Raw genomic sequence first — 14,180 nt, forward strand, 5'->3', positions numbered from 1 at the left:
CTGCCCCCTGGCGTGTCGGCTACCCACCTCTGGACAAATACCAGATCAGTCCCAGGGAAGCAGCATAGCCCCAAAGCCACGCTGGGCCTGTTTTGAATTGATGATGCAGAAACTGGAGGTTTGCTCCCATCAGCTCCCCTCGTAGATTGAGAGAGACAGGGGTGTTCTGATCAATGGCTCAGTGCCGGAGGACAAACTGGTGTGGGACTTCCCTAAGAAGTCTCCCTCCCTGTATTCTCCCGTCATCAGAATTTACACAGCTTCTAAGTGAACAGTCCCTGGAGAATAGCCCTAGAATTTTGCAAGTCATGAGCCTCGATATAAACTCTTAGTCTGCACACCACTCCAACCGCCCCTCCCCGGTACAGAGACTGCCCAGAGCAAGGCAGCGGGATCTGTAGAGCCTGTGTGGCTCAGAACCTTTCAGTTCGGGGCTAGGGACTATACAAACAGTAATGTGAAAAGCTGGCTTGCTGTGTGTGTGTGTGTGTGTGTGTGTGTTGCATAGCTGGACGTCTGTGCACGTGGAACTCAGAGGTCAGTAAGTCATGGGCCTTGTTTATTGACACAGAGTCTCTCACTGGGAGCCGAGGCTCACTGCGCTAGGCTGGTTGAGTCCAAGGGATCGTCTTGTCTGTGCCTCCCTAGCACTAGTATTATACTATGTGGCACCATATCTTGCCTTTAAATTGGGTGCTGGGAATTGAACTCAGGTCTTAGGTTTGTGGGACAAGCAGGTTAACAACTGAGCCATCTTCCCAATACCTGACTGCTGGTTTTTCAGTGGTTAGATTTTAATACCAAATGGCACAGAAAAAGAAAGAATACATAAAAGAATGGGATGTAGGAAGGCCATTCCTTCTTATAGATAGCTTGAATAGAAAGCCTGTCTCAAGACAAGCAGATAGGAACTTAGTTAGGTGAAGAGGCTAGTCATAGTGGTGACATCTCTACCCTAACACTTGGGAAGCACAGGCGGGAGAGTTGTGGGTTGGGTGACAGTCGGAGTTTCTGCCCTGGCTTGCACTCTTTTTTTAAAATTTATTTATTTTTATTTTATATGCATTGGTGTTTTTCCCTGGGTGTCCAGTTCCCTGGAACTGGAATTACAGACAATTGGCGAGCGGCCACATGGGTGCTGGGAATTGAACCTGGGTCCTCTGAAAGAGCAGTCAGTGCTCTTAACCACTGAGCCATCTCCACTGCTGTGATAAAACACTGACTGAAAGCAACTCAGAGGGAAAAGGTTTATTTCTTTTTACAGCTCACAATCCTGAAGGAAAACGGGGAGGATCCTGGAGGAGGCACTGAAGCAGAAATTGTGGAGGGACTCTGTTTCCTAGCTTCCCCAGCTGGTTTATAAATACAGCCAGGGCCATCTGCCCAGGGATGGTACAGTTCACAGTGAGCCGGGCCCTTCTACATCTATTACCATTGTTACTATTACTATTATTATTAGCTTTAGTTTTTGAGACGGGATTTCTTTGTATAGCTTTACCTGTACTGGAACTATTCTGCAGACTAAGCTGGTCTTGAACTCCCAGAGATCCTCCTACCTCTGCTTCCCAAGTGCTGGGATTAAAGGTGTGCACTGCCATGCCTGGACTCTGCATCAATTATCAATCAAGAAAATGCCACACACTTGCCTACAGGCCAATCGGATGAAGGCATTCTTTCAGTTGAGGTTCCCACTTTCCAGATAATGCTAAGTTGTGTCAAGTTGAGAAAAAACTAACCAGGACAGTTACCCAGGAATTTCCAGGCCAGCTTGTGATATATAGGGAGACCCTGGCTCAAAAAAACCAAAAAAAAAAAAAAAAAAAAAACCAAACCAAAACAAAACAAAACAAAAAAACCCCACAAAAACCCAAAACTAAAGCAAACCAAACAAAACAAAAACCAAAACCAAATCAAGCTGTCTTTCCTGCCGAAGGACAACTTGCCCACTGGGTCCTGACTGGTCTTCAGCCCTGAACAGAAGAAATGCTTTTGGGTGTGATCCGTGAAAGCTTTCCAGCGGTCTTGGGGTTGGAAGGGGTATTGCGTGCAACATTCTAAATAGCTGAGCCTCCTGAGCCAAAGATGCTACTCTTGGTTTTCTAAATCTACCTGTGATCTTTGTCTGCAGATCAGTCCCCTCAAATTCGTGGGGAAATTCTTCTTTAACTGAATGAGAAATGCCTCCTGTTGGGAAAGGACTTCTCCTTACTCTGTCTGATGCTGTCCGTAGCTAGGGTGCAGTAAGGGGAGTGGGTTGTGATCAGAGACTGCCTTGGACACCCAGCCAGTGGCTCTGGGGCCTCTGTGCATGGGTATCTTATCTGGCTAGCTGGGCCACATCCCACAAACCAAGCACTCAGGCAGGTGACATTGTTTGAGTGGGACTGAAAGCTTTTGTGACACAGAGCTAGGAAGTCAGTGAGCTAACTGGGCCACCGTTCTGGACTTGGTTCAGCAGAGATGTCTGATGCTGAACCTGGCATCCGTGAGTCTCACTGGGGCACAACCCTGTGACAGACTCACCACCACCACCGCCCCCCCCATCACTGAGCGTGCTTGATCACTGGAATTCTGGGTGGAAATTTGGTCTCCTGTAGGGGACCCCATCAATGGGAGGGAGAAGAAGCCTTAGCCCAAGCACCCTGCTTTTGGCATGCCAAGGAGGGGAGCGTCTTCTCTGCTCTATTTCTTCCCCTGGCCTATCTGGGAGAGGAGATGGCTGGAAGCCCTGCCTCCTCCTCTTCTGCAGGTGGCGTCCCCCCTTGAAAACAAGCAAATTTGACTCATGACAACAAAGGTCACACAAGCTCCTCTCCGGCAAATCACTAGAAGAATTGGGGCAGTGGGGCTAGCAAATATGTTTTGCCTCCCCCAAAGCCCAGCAAGTTGCCCCACCCCAGATGAGTGTTATTTGTGGATCATCTTGAAGACTGCATTTGTCATTTCGAATTTCTAACAGGTCTTATTTTTACAGTTCCCGAGCACCACGGCTTTAAGAATACCCTTCACCCAGGACGACACTCTGTGGCTTTAGGACTTGTCTGGTAAGGACCACCATCACTTTGCGGTTTTATAGTTTGTTGAGGCGGGGGGGAGGTGTCTGTCTCTGGGTCTGGGGAAGTTCAGGCTGCTTTTTCTCGGGGTGGGGGGACTTGTCACAGGTTTCTGAGCTAAGCCAGAATCTTTTCATGAACGCCCCTCTATTCAGATGGTTGCAGGGGACTGTGGGAGGTGGCCTCGGGTTCAGGTTTTCTGGGTGGGGTGAACATCTACTCAGCAGCAGTCGTGCTGAAGCTCAAATGGAGCCATCAGCTAAGCAGAGCCTAGCAAGGGTGACTTCATTCACTGTTGTGTGGCATCTGAGCTGTGGCCATCTGGGAACAGAGCTGGTGAGCTGAGCTACTAGAAGCCAGGCGACCCCAACAGTTCACCACCTGTGCTCACTTTCCATGACACTCTTCTGTGATTCAGTGGACTGGTCCAAAGTTGGGGGACGTCTATCCCAGAGCAGTGCCGTGTCTGTCATCTCAATCATCCTTGAGACTCCAAGCTCACAAGTGGAGTATTTTCCCTACACAGAAGTCCACAGAAACTTTTATAATATAGAAGAGTGTCATGGGATGTGATACCTTTGTTGGCCCCGTTTAAGGTGGCCCCAGAATTTCTGTAAACTTAACCTCAGATCTAATTAGTCCCATCCACCTTCTGGCTGTGTGTCTCTGAGGTCACTCGATAAACCAGGGGAAATTGATAGTGGAATTACGTACTCAGAAACTAATTTTATATTGTACTAAATATATGTATTTTTTTATTGTGACTTTATCTCATTGGGGAAAGTGCCTACTTCTGATTTTGTGGATATTACTGACCGTGGATTACTTTTATTTTGGTTTTTACACAACAGTTATATTAGAAATTTGCTGTTTTATTCTTACCTTCTTAGTAAAAATCCTTTTATCACACAATGGGTAATTTATATCCATTACCAGGCCTTTCAATCCTTTTCAGCGGGCTGTCAGTGCCGTTGGCACAGCAATGATTAATGTGATCTAATAATAGTGTGCCATTATATTACCTTAGTAAAACATGTACCAACATCCTATTCGGATCTACCAAATTCATAGCTTCCTATAATATTTTTGTTGAAAGACAGGATTACTATTTTTCAAAGCTGATTTTCCCCCCTTTAACATATTTAATGAAATTCACAATTCTTTGCCTTGGTAATCCAGGGCATGTGATTGGACGTGATGGGCAAATGCCAGGTCTGTAGGCACTGTTGTGATTTGTCATTTGAGAATGTGACAGTCCCAGTGATCTGCCGGGAAGATTAGTCTGTTTTTGTCAGGTCTGGGTTGCTTTGCCTTGAAGAAGAAGAAGAAGAAAAAGAAAAGGAACAATATAAATTGCCAGGTCTCCAGTCTTTTCTGACTTCAATAAAGAATGTATATTTTAGGTCAAAAGGCAGAAAACTATGCAATTCGGTTCCAAGGTACTTTTATTTTCTGCCATTTGGTCCCCTCTTTTGTCACCTGCTTCAGTCTGCTGATGGACAGGAGAGGTGACAAAGCCAGGGAATTGTCATCAGAAAGATGTTCCAGCATGCTCCTCTCAAGGCCCATCTTCACCTTTACCAGCGACCAGACCTCACTGGGTCTGCCATGGGGATCCTCAGCCTTGGCGCTAGCTGATTCTGCACGGGATATTTCACAACACCCCCAATCTTGTCCTGCCATGAGCACAGCTTAGATAGAGCCAGAAATCTCTACTTCTCCCTGGGAGTACAACCAGTCCCATTCGCCTCATGTGACAGACACACAAGCAGATCCCTGTGAGTATGAGGGAACTCAGAGGGGACTCTGGAACCTCAGGTACCTCTTATCCATCTTTGGCTCTGGGAGAGGGGACATGTGGACGGCGGGCACAGGGCTTTCTTTGCTTGACTGAAATACAGTACTCTTTCTTCATTTTCCCTCCTCCTCTGTCAGAGAGCCAGGCCCGAGCAAGGGCCTGAATCTTTAGCTTCTTCCACTCAGATCCCATTATAATCATGTGCGTGATTGATAACATTCCACCTTTTCAGAGGGCTTTAAAATCTGTGTCAACCAAGGATGACATTGTTGTAGGTCGGAGAGATGTACTCAAACAATTACACACTCAGATCCAAGTGCAAAGGGTTGTCCTTCTACCCCTGATGCCTTTGTGATGTGGTCTAAGCCAGTATCGCAGCCCACTCCCACCCTCATCCCCATCTTCACCCCTAGTCCCAGCCCCCCACAAAGCTTCAGCAGGAAAATAAATGAGAAGAAAGGTTTTGCCCCTTGAACTAGTCAGCTTGAAAAGTAGCTTGAATATTGGGGCTGCTTAGGACTGGAGGTGGGAGTGAGAGAGAGTGAGAGAACAAGAGAGAGCAAGAGAGAGAGAGAGCAAGAGCAAGCAAGAGAGAGATCTTATTTTTGATTCAGAACAAGAATTACTACTGCAACATTGACTCGAAATATGCAATCAACTGAAATCAGGAAAAGTATTTTGAATACAGAATTTATATTGAAATACTCAAATCTTGATACATGTGCACTCACATACATGTATATATTTAAATCAAGGATAGAGAAGATGAGGGATAAAGCTTTTGTCATAAAAATACTACTGCAATATTTACCCTCAGATGATTCTGCATCATTGGAGTGTATTTTTGTACCATTAACATTTTCCATATGAGACATTCTTGCTTTAACAACAAATGAGCAAATGGAGCTAATTTACCTTTGTGTTAGGAAGGCTTCAAAAGCATTGGGATATTTGGGATGGGAAGCAATCTATACCCATTTCTGCTCTGTCTCCCTTATGGAAGGGTAAGACTGGAGAGGGTAAAGGTCATTTGTGTGTTGTTCAGTATTATTTCTCTAGACCTTGGAATGGAACTTGATGAATAGTAGGTTCCTAATAGTGGGAAGTGGGTGGGAGAGTAGATAGATATGTGGCTGGATGATTAAGTGGATAGATGGGCATTTAGATGGGTGGATGGATAGATGGATGAATGAATGGATAGTTAGATGGATGTTTGGAGTAGATGACTGGATGGGTGACTTAGATAGATACATAGATGGGTAGATGGATGAATGTACAGAAGGATAGATGGATGGGTGTTTGGATGTTAGGTAGATGTGTAGGCAGATGAGTAGATGAACATATGGATGGGTAGATGGATGCATTGTGGGAAATGTGTTGTTTGGTGGGAATGAGAAATGAATGGCTAGAAAGATGGGTGGTTAGGTGGGTGGCTAGGTGGATGGATCTTTGTATGGGTAAATGGATAGATGAGTAGGTAGGTAAGCAAAAGATTGGCTAGATAGGTAGAGGAATGGGATGGATAGATGGATGGATGGATGGATAGATGGATGGATGAATAGATGGATGGATGGATGGATAGATGGATGAATAGATGGATGGATGGATGGATAGATGGATGAATGGATAGATGGATGGATGGATAGATGGATGAATGGATAGATGGATGGATGGATAGATGGATGGATGAATGGATAGATGGATGGATGGATAGATGGATGGATGGATGAATGGATAGATGGATGGATGGATAGATGGATGGATGGATGGATGAATGGATAGATGGATGGATGGATAGATGGATGGATGGATAGATGGATGAATAGATAGATGGATGGATGGATAGATGGATGAATGGACAGATGGATAGATGGACAGATGAGTACACTGGTAAGTGGATGAATTGATTGATAGATGGCTAGTGGGTGAATGGATGGGTAGATGAGTCGGTACATGAGACTTTGTTTCAAATCTTAACAAAAAATTATGAAACAATGAAATGCCGCATTTGCTATCTCTTCACTCTTGGCCTTTTAAAAATTTAACTTTAAAATGGACAGTTGGAGCCATGCATTCTCATTACCCCTTCTTTTTAGTTATTTTTTCCAAGTAGAGGGAAAAGTCCGAGACTATGTAAGGTAATCACTGTAAGTGGAAAGATACTTTGTTGCCAAACAGATTCTGTAAAGATCTTCAGGAGCGCATGCATCTGTGGCTGGCCTGAAAGACAGGCACAGGAGAGAAGGAATGATAGACAGGTGGAGGGGTAAGTGGATGAATAGCTCTAACAGTGGCCTGTTTCAAAGAGGGAATAGTTCATGGGACTCAGAAGACTCTGTGCACATGCATGATGTCTATCTCCTGGCTAAGATTGTAACTGTGTGTTTCACATTTGTAGAGGCCCTCGGTGTCTCCTTCCAACTTACTGTGTTTCATTTCTTTGAACTGGTCCATGCTCAAACACATAGGGTCAAGCTATCTTCAGGTCAAGTGTATGGGATATTCTCAAGACCAGGTACAGTCTAGGAATTGTCATTCCAGTGATGGGGATGGTCCAGGTCTCTCCATCACTGACCTTTAAATTATTGTACGGTGGTTATTGCTGCAGCATCAGGGAGAAAATAATAGAGAAGGGAGAGGCATCCATTAGCTGTGATGAGATGAGTTATAGCCCAAACAAGTGAGTTTTGGAGTCATGTTCCCTAGGTCAGGACATTAGCTCTACTTCTCGTTGGCTGCACGAACACATGCCAAGTGCCCTACACTTCCATTTTTCTCATCTATAAATTAGGAATAATACTAACGCCACATGCTTAAGACAATGTGTGACTCCAAGTTGACAATGAACGTATGAACTGCTCATTGCTTTCACTTTATCTGCTTAGTCATCTCTCCATTTCCTCTGCTTCTAAACAAAAATAATGAAACTGTAAACCGTTTTCAGAAAGTCAAGCTCTCTCTGGCTCCTACCAAAGCTAGGATCCTCAAGACATTGCCAGGCATGTGGTCTCCCAGCACCCTTGGGGACCTCGGTTAGTAAGTTCAGAGGCCTGCAGGAGGAGTGGTGAGTGTCTTAAGCCAGCTTCCCCATCCTGTTCCCTTTGTGAGGGAGCTTTGTTGACACACCACTGGGGGTTTGGGATTTGCTTGCTGCTTGGGGAGTGAATTCCTGGGATGGAAGCCACGTGGTCACAGTGGGTGAGTTGTTCCCACTGTTTTTTTGAGAGGGAGGGGAGCCCCGCAGCTCTGCTCTCACATGCGCCTGTGAGTGAGTCTGCTCCACGCCACGGCCCATTTTTTTTTTTTGTATTTTTAGCTGCCACTGAAATTTCACATTTTGCTTTAGTTTATTATGTATGCAAGTATCTTGCTGATAAATTACATGTATAATTGTACCATCGTCACCACTGCTAGTCAGCGACAACGTATAATTAAACTCACCCTTGTAGTCATTGAACTTTTCTGTCCCTGACAAGATCATTGACCACCCCAGGCAGGGTGCACCTCCACGAGGAGCCATGGAAGTGCCTGTGTGGCTGAATTGCCCTCCTGCCCGGGCCCATAGGGCACTGTGATGCAACCCCTAGGCCTGGGACACATGCCTGGGCAGAATGTCTCTGCTCCTGTGCAGGACTAAAGGCACAGACTGCAGGGCCAGGCACGTCTCTCTGTGTCTGTGTTTAGGACCAACTCACTCAGCGCGTGTGCTTCACAGATTTGGCAAAGTTTCAGAATGATCTTTACTGATCCCTTTTCTCACATATAACTCTGGCACTTTTCTGTGCCTTTTCTTTTTGGGGGGTGTGTACTGTGCCACTCCGATGCCTCCGTGCCAAGGATTGATTGGTTGTAGCCCAAGGATCATGGAGGACACATTGTGTGATCATTTTTTAATGTTTAAAAATTTAAACAAATCTGTGGTGAAATATGCATAGCAGAAAAGCTTCCTGTTTTGTTGCTAATTTATTTATACATTTGTTTATTTTAAAACAAGTTCTCACTATGTGTAGTTCTGGGTGGCCCAGAATTTGCTATGTAGACCAGGCTGGACTAAAACTCACAGAGATCCACTTGCCTCTGCCTCTCCAGTGCTGGAATTAAAGGCTGGCATCCCCATGCCTAGCTTCCATTCTAATTATTTTAAAGATTATGGTTTAGTGCTCCAAACACTGTTTCAACCACCCCCACCCCCAGAACTTCATGATCTTAATGACTAAGTACTGACCCCCTACCTCACTTTGCTCAGCAGAATGTCCTCAGGGCTCACCCCTGTTACAAACTCAAAGGGGATCCACACCTCTCTAACATCAAGCCTTTACTATTGCATTGCAGGTACATCCCAAGTGTGCTCATCCCTCAGTGAACTGTCGGGTTTTTCCCATATCGTGGCTATTAGGAATCATGCTGCTGTGTGAGTGGGTTCCTGTGTTTCTTCAAGAGTCTGCCTCAAGTTCTTTTGGATATTTAGGCAGAGGTGGCATTATTGCAAATAAATGAAAATTCTATTTTCAGCTTTTGGGAAATGGCCATACTGGTTTCTGGGTAGCTGTGCCATTTCACATTGCCGCCAACAATACACATGGATCCCAGTTTGGTCAATCTTTGGTAAAAGTTGTTACGTTTCATGCTTATTAAAAAATTTCAGCATACATGAAAGTTGTACGCAAATTGAAATGTCAGTGTATCCATGAAGTCTTATGGGTACAAATTCACATTTCAGAGTCCCGTCACTAAAACTTGATTGGCAAGCAGCCTCTTTTATTCATTCTTGTCTTGGCTATGACTGTTCTCCCCACCAAAGCAGAGATGGTTAGTTGGTCAAGAGACTGTGGCCTGTGAAGACAGACAGCACATCTAAAAATTAAATGGCTACTGAGAAGAGTCACCAGCCTGTCCCTATGATGGCTCACTCTGCTCTATACCAATTTAAATGCCTTTAATCCCGGCACTTGGGAGGCAAAAGGCAGGCAGATATCTGTGAGTTTTAGGCCAGCCTGGTCTACAAAGAAACTCCAAGACAGCCAGGGCTATTATATGGAAAAACTCTGTCTCAAAAAATGCACATTTTTTTTGTATACAGTATGTTTTGATATTCTTTCCCTTCCCCCAACTCCTCCCAGATCCTCCCTTCTTATCCCTATCTCCAACTTTGTGTTTCTTCTCTTAAAAAAAATCAAATCAAAACAAAAATGCTCAGAACAAAAAACCAAAACAAAACACAAAGTTCAGTTTGTGTTGTCCACCTCTTCCTCGGAATGGGGCCTGTCCGGGAGGCCTTTTCTTCCCCGGCAGCTCTTGGTTGTAAATAGCCTCTTGTTTGGGGTGGGACTTGGTTCCCAATTCCCCCCTTTCCTGCTCGGATTTTTGTCCCACTTGAGCTTGTGCATGCGGTCACAGCCTCTGTGGGTTCACTTGTGCGTCAACCCTGGTGTCTGGACAACGCCGTTTCGGTAACTTGTCCATCATCTCTGGCTCTTGCAACCTTCCTGCCTCCTCTTCCACAGAGACTCCTGTGCCTTGCGAGGAGGAGGGTTTTGATAAAAATGCTTCAGTTAGGGATGAGTGCCCCAAGGAGGTCTCTCCTCTCACTCTCTGCACATTGTTCAGTCATGTCTTTCTCATTCATTTCCATCTACAGCAAGACATCTCTCTAAGAAGGGTTGAGAGATGCCCGGACCTAGGAGTATAGCAATATGTCATTGGAAGTAATTTCATTTATTTGTTTGCTTATGTTGGCAGGTATATCATTTTACAGCTTGAGTTAACTTTAAGCTTACAAACTATAGACCTCCTGCTTCAGTTTCTTAGGGGAGCCGTTGTTTTCATTTTTCTCAGCTGGATATCAGAAACAATTCTTACAGCTAAATGTGATGTTGTTGCTGGGCGTGAGAGTGGTATTGCTGGGGACCCGAACCTGGACTCTAGTCCTACCACGGTCCTTCCTAGTCTTACATGTCAGTTCTCAGGCCTGCCCTGTCCTCTCCTCTTTCTGGCTGTGTCAAGGCAGCTGGCACCGGTGCAGGCCTGACTATGTACTCAGTATTTCCTCATGACCAGAAGGGAAGCTAAGTGAGGAAGCAAGGTCTCAAGAAGAATAGGGAGTTATTTCCATAATTGGGGTGAGAATTGGAGGGCAGACAAGCCAGAGATCTAAGGGTGTGTGCACAGCTTCCTGCCCTGTTTATTCTTCGGGATTGTGGTTTATCTCAGACGAATCCTTATGTAGATAATCTTGGAGGCTGGCCTCAAACTGCTCCAGCCTCCTGAGTGCCAATGACAGGTATCAATGCCACACCTACCCCGATTTTTCTCCCCACCAAGTGGAGAATCTACTTTCTTATTTCTGAGAGACCCCTTGGACACCTTCTATGGTTTCAGGGGTCGACTGGACAGATGAGACCTGTTGTGAGTGAGATATGAAATGGTGCCCCCTCTTCTGCACCCATCTGATTTCTGCTTGCTGCCTTCTCATTCTGTCCATCCATCCGTCCGTCCGTCTGTCCATCCATCATCAGGATGTCTTAGGAACCTTATATTATTTCTTGGTGCATAAAGGACAAAGCATGGAGAGTTATTTGTCCCTTCTTCATGGAGAGAAGGCCTAGTTGATCGCACATGTTCATATGTATTTCAGAACTATTCTATCTCAACATCCAGTATTGAGAGGGCCCCAGGGAACCCAGGTCTTGTGACGACTACAAGCGAAGGGGGACTTATACTTTCCTGGTGACTAGTGCCTTTTAACAGTCCAGCTGTGCAGTTTTCTGATTCGATGCACCATGAGCAAAGTAAATGATTGGACTTGTACGATGACGATGATGACGATGATGATGGAGGAATAGGTATGTGAGAGCATTGCAGGAAATGTGGCAGAGATGTTAGAGTTGGTGTTCCATTCTTGAAAACTGCAATGCTGCTTCAAGAAGAACGGCTGTACCTAGAAGGAGCTTAGCAAATCTCTGTTGGCTGAATGAATCCCAAACCCTATGTAGAGTTAAGTGGGAGGAATGTGTGATATCTTCTTTCCTTTGGCTTTGGACGTGGGGATAATTATGGCTTACGACTGGGTCTCTGCATGGTGCTAGACTCTGTCACTTGCATTGGTAGCTCCCTAAGTGGTAGTAACATGGTTGTAGTCTCATCTGATGTTGGCTTTGCTGCCTCTGGCTTTAACACCACTTTCCTTCAGTCTCTTTGGGAAACTCACAGCTCAGCCTTGAAGTAAAGTGGACCCCAATACTGAGGAACTGACTGTTCAAAGGGGAAGGGAATGAATGTGGCTATGGAGGTGGGCAGCATGTGTGCGCCTGTGTATGTTCTTGTGTGTGTTCATGCATGTGTGTGTATGTATGTGTGTACATACATGTCATGCATGTATCTGCTGGGAAGCTGTGGCAGAATCCATGGACTGAGTATTCCCTCACTCCTAAGTCATGTTCATTTCCTGAGACACTGTCAGAAGATCGTGATGATTTCTTCATGTTTATGTGTGTGGAATGTTTCATGTTTGAAAACAGTAGTGTTAAATGGTGCTTTTGTAAGTGAACCGAGCACCACAGCAAATACTTTGTACCACAACAAAGTATAACCCCGAGACAATATTGAAAGTAAAAAGAAATCTAAGTTTAAACTGGAAATGCTTACTGCATTTCTGTTTCTCCTACAGGTGTGTGTGTGCTTGCATACACGTGTGCATGCGTGTCATGCATTTAAGTGTCTAAGTGTAGGAACAATGTTTTGTTCCAGATATGACATTCCAGATATTATCCAGATCCCACAACCAAGACAGCAAGTGGCAAACACCCTAGAAGAGGTTTTGAGCCTTAAACAAAGGCTCAGCTCCTACTGCCATAGGCATCCTTCAGCCCTCTGTCTCTGAGAACTCTAGGAGAGAAAGCTGGGGACAGGTTCTGTAGAAGGCAGGGGCAAGCCTGCTCGGATGGAGGTTGTATAGGTATTGGACAGGACTGATCTTGGAATTAGAAACTGGCTCCATTTTTAATTCACTGCTCTCAGCCTGGGTGGCCTTGAGTAGGCTCAGTCATCACGGCCACTGGTTTCTACCTGAAAGTTGAGGAGTTTGAGCCACTCAGACTAAAGTTCTTTTAGGAATACAGGAGGATCTAGGTTAGCTGGGTGGTGACACACTTGAGAGCCTGAGGCAGGAAGATGGGTGCACATTTGAGGCCAGTCAGGGCTATATCATGAGATGAGACTTTGTCTCATAAACACAAATAACAACAAAGCAGAGATAAAGACATCAGGAACCTGTCTTAGAGACACATGGTCTCATTCAGATGTGTTTGGAGGGCAGAGATTCTGTCTTCTTCAAAGGCTCCCAGCCACAGTAGTGCTACTGGTCCTTGGACCACACTTCAGGGAAAAGGTCCTAGATAGATTTTCTTCTCCAACTTAGCCAGCTTGGTATTGCTCAGACTGCTTGTAAGACCCACTCATGCTGGGCTTCAATCAGGAAATCAACTTGTAAATCGCCTTGTGGGAATGGTGGGCCTGGGAAAATCTAAGATGCAAGCATCCAGGACAGTCAGTATAGGAAACCTATACTGGCCTGGGGAGCACACTTGAGAATGAGTGATTTAATATAATCACCTGAAGGTTTGCTAGTCTGTAAACAGAGGGAATTGCACGGAGAGTCCAGGACACTGATCTACTGCCAGGCCATGCATGTCTGCATCCTAGAACTCTGACTAGAAGAGGTGAGGGAATGAAGAAACGGCAGGTATGCAGATACAGAAAAGCTGGGAGTGGGTGTTTGGGATCTCCAAAACAGAGAAACCGCAGTACCCGAAAAGCTCGGTATGCTTATTATATACACCGAACAGAGATTCAGGGTTATTGCATACAATGAAACAGGCGTGTCTGATCTCAGTAGGAACCGTCTCTGTAGGGGAATGGTCTTCAGGCTGTGAGCATCTGGGGGAGAAAGCATGGTGGCTATTTCCTGCACTCACTATCAACGTTCACACTTGGACCCAAGGAAGTCTTGGCCATCCCTCCGAACCTCACCCAAGGAAGACTTTGCCACCCACTTGGGGCTTAGGCGTTGATCCTTGACATGACTGTGACCATGCTAAACAATACACACTCAATCAGGATGTGACTCTCTCCAGGGTCAATTCATGGTAACCTGCTTGACATCTGTCTCTGTAGGCTTTCATTATTGGGAAAAGGTTTGGGGTAAACAGACAAAAAAGAATGTGTTTGCAAACTTCGGATTTTTAAGGGGGAGGCTTTCAGTCGTGGGACCGGAGAGTGTTGCTGCTGCAGTTGAGAGACTAGCAGGACCTTTGGTCATCCTTGTTGTCAGA

The 14,180-nt window shown here is 45.3% G+C and overlaps 1 protein-coding gene across 6 annotated transcripts in view; it reads left to right on the plus strand.

The window, feature by feature from the left end:
- Znf536 (zinc finger protein 536) overlaps positions 1-14,180 on the plus strand; it is a 454,511-nt gene that overhangs the window by 58,171 nt on the left and 382,160 nt on the right. For all 6 annotated transcript variants that reach the window (XM_075984305.1, XM_075984285.1, XM_075984327.1 and 3 more), the window contains exon 2: positions 2,975-3,044. The gene's annotated coding sequence lies outside the window, so the exon portion shown is untranslated. The remainder of the gene's footprint in view (positions 1-2,974; positions 3,045-14,180) is intronic.

This window comes from Microtus pennsylvanicus, chromosome 1, assembly GCF_037038515.1.
Source record: "Microtus pennsylvanicus isolate mMicPen1 chromosome 1, mMicPen1.hap1, whole genome shotgun sequence".
Classification (NCBI taxonomy): Eukaryota; Metazoa; Chordata; class Mammalia; order Rodentia; family Cricetidae; genus Microtus; species Microtus pennsylvanicus.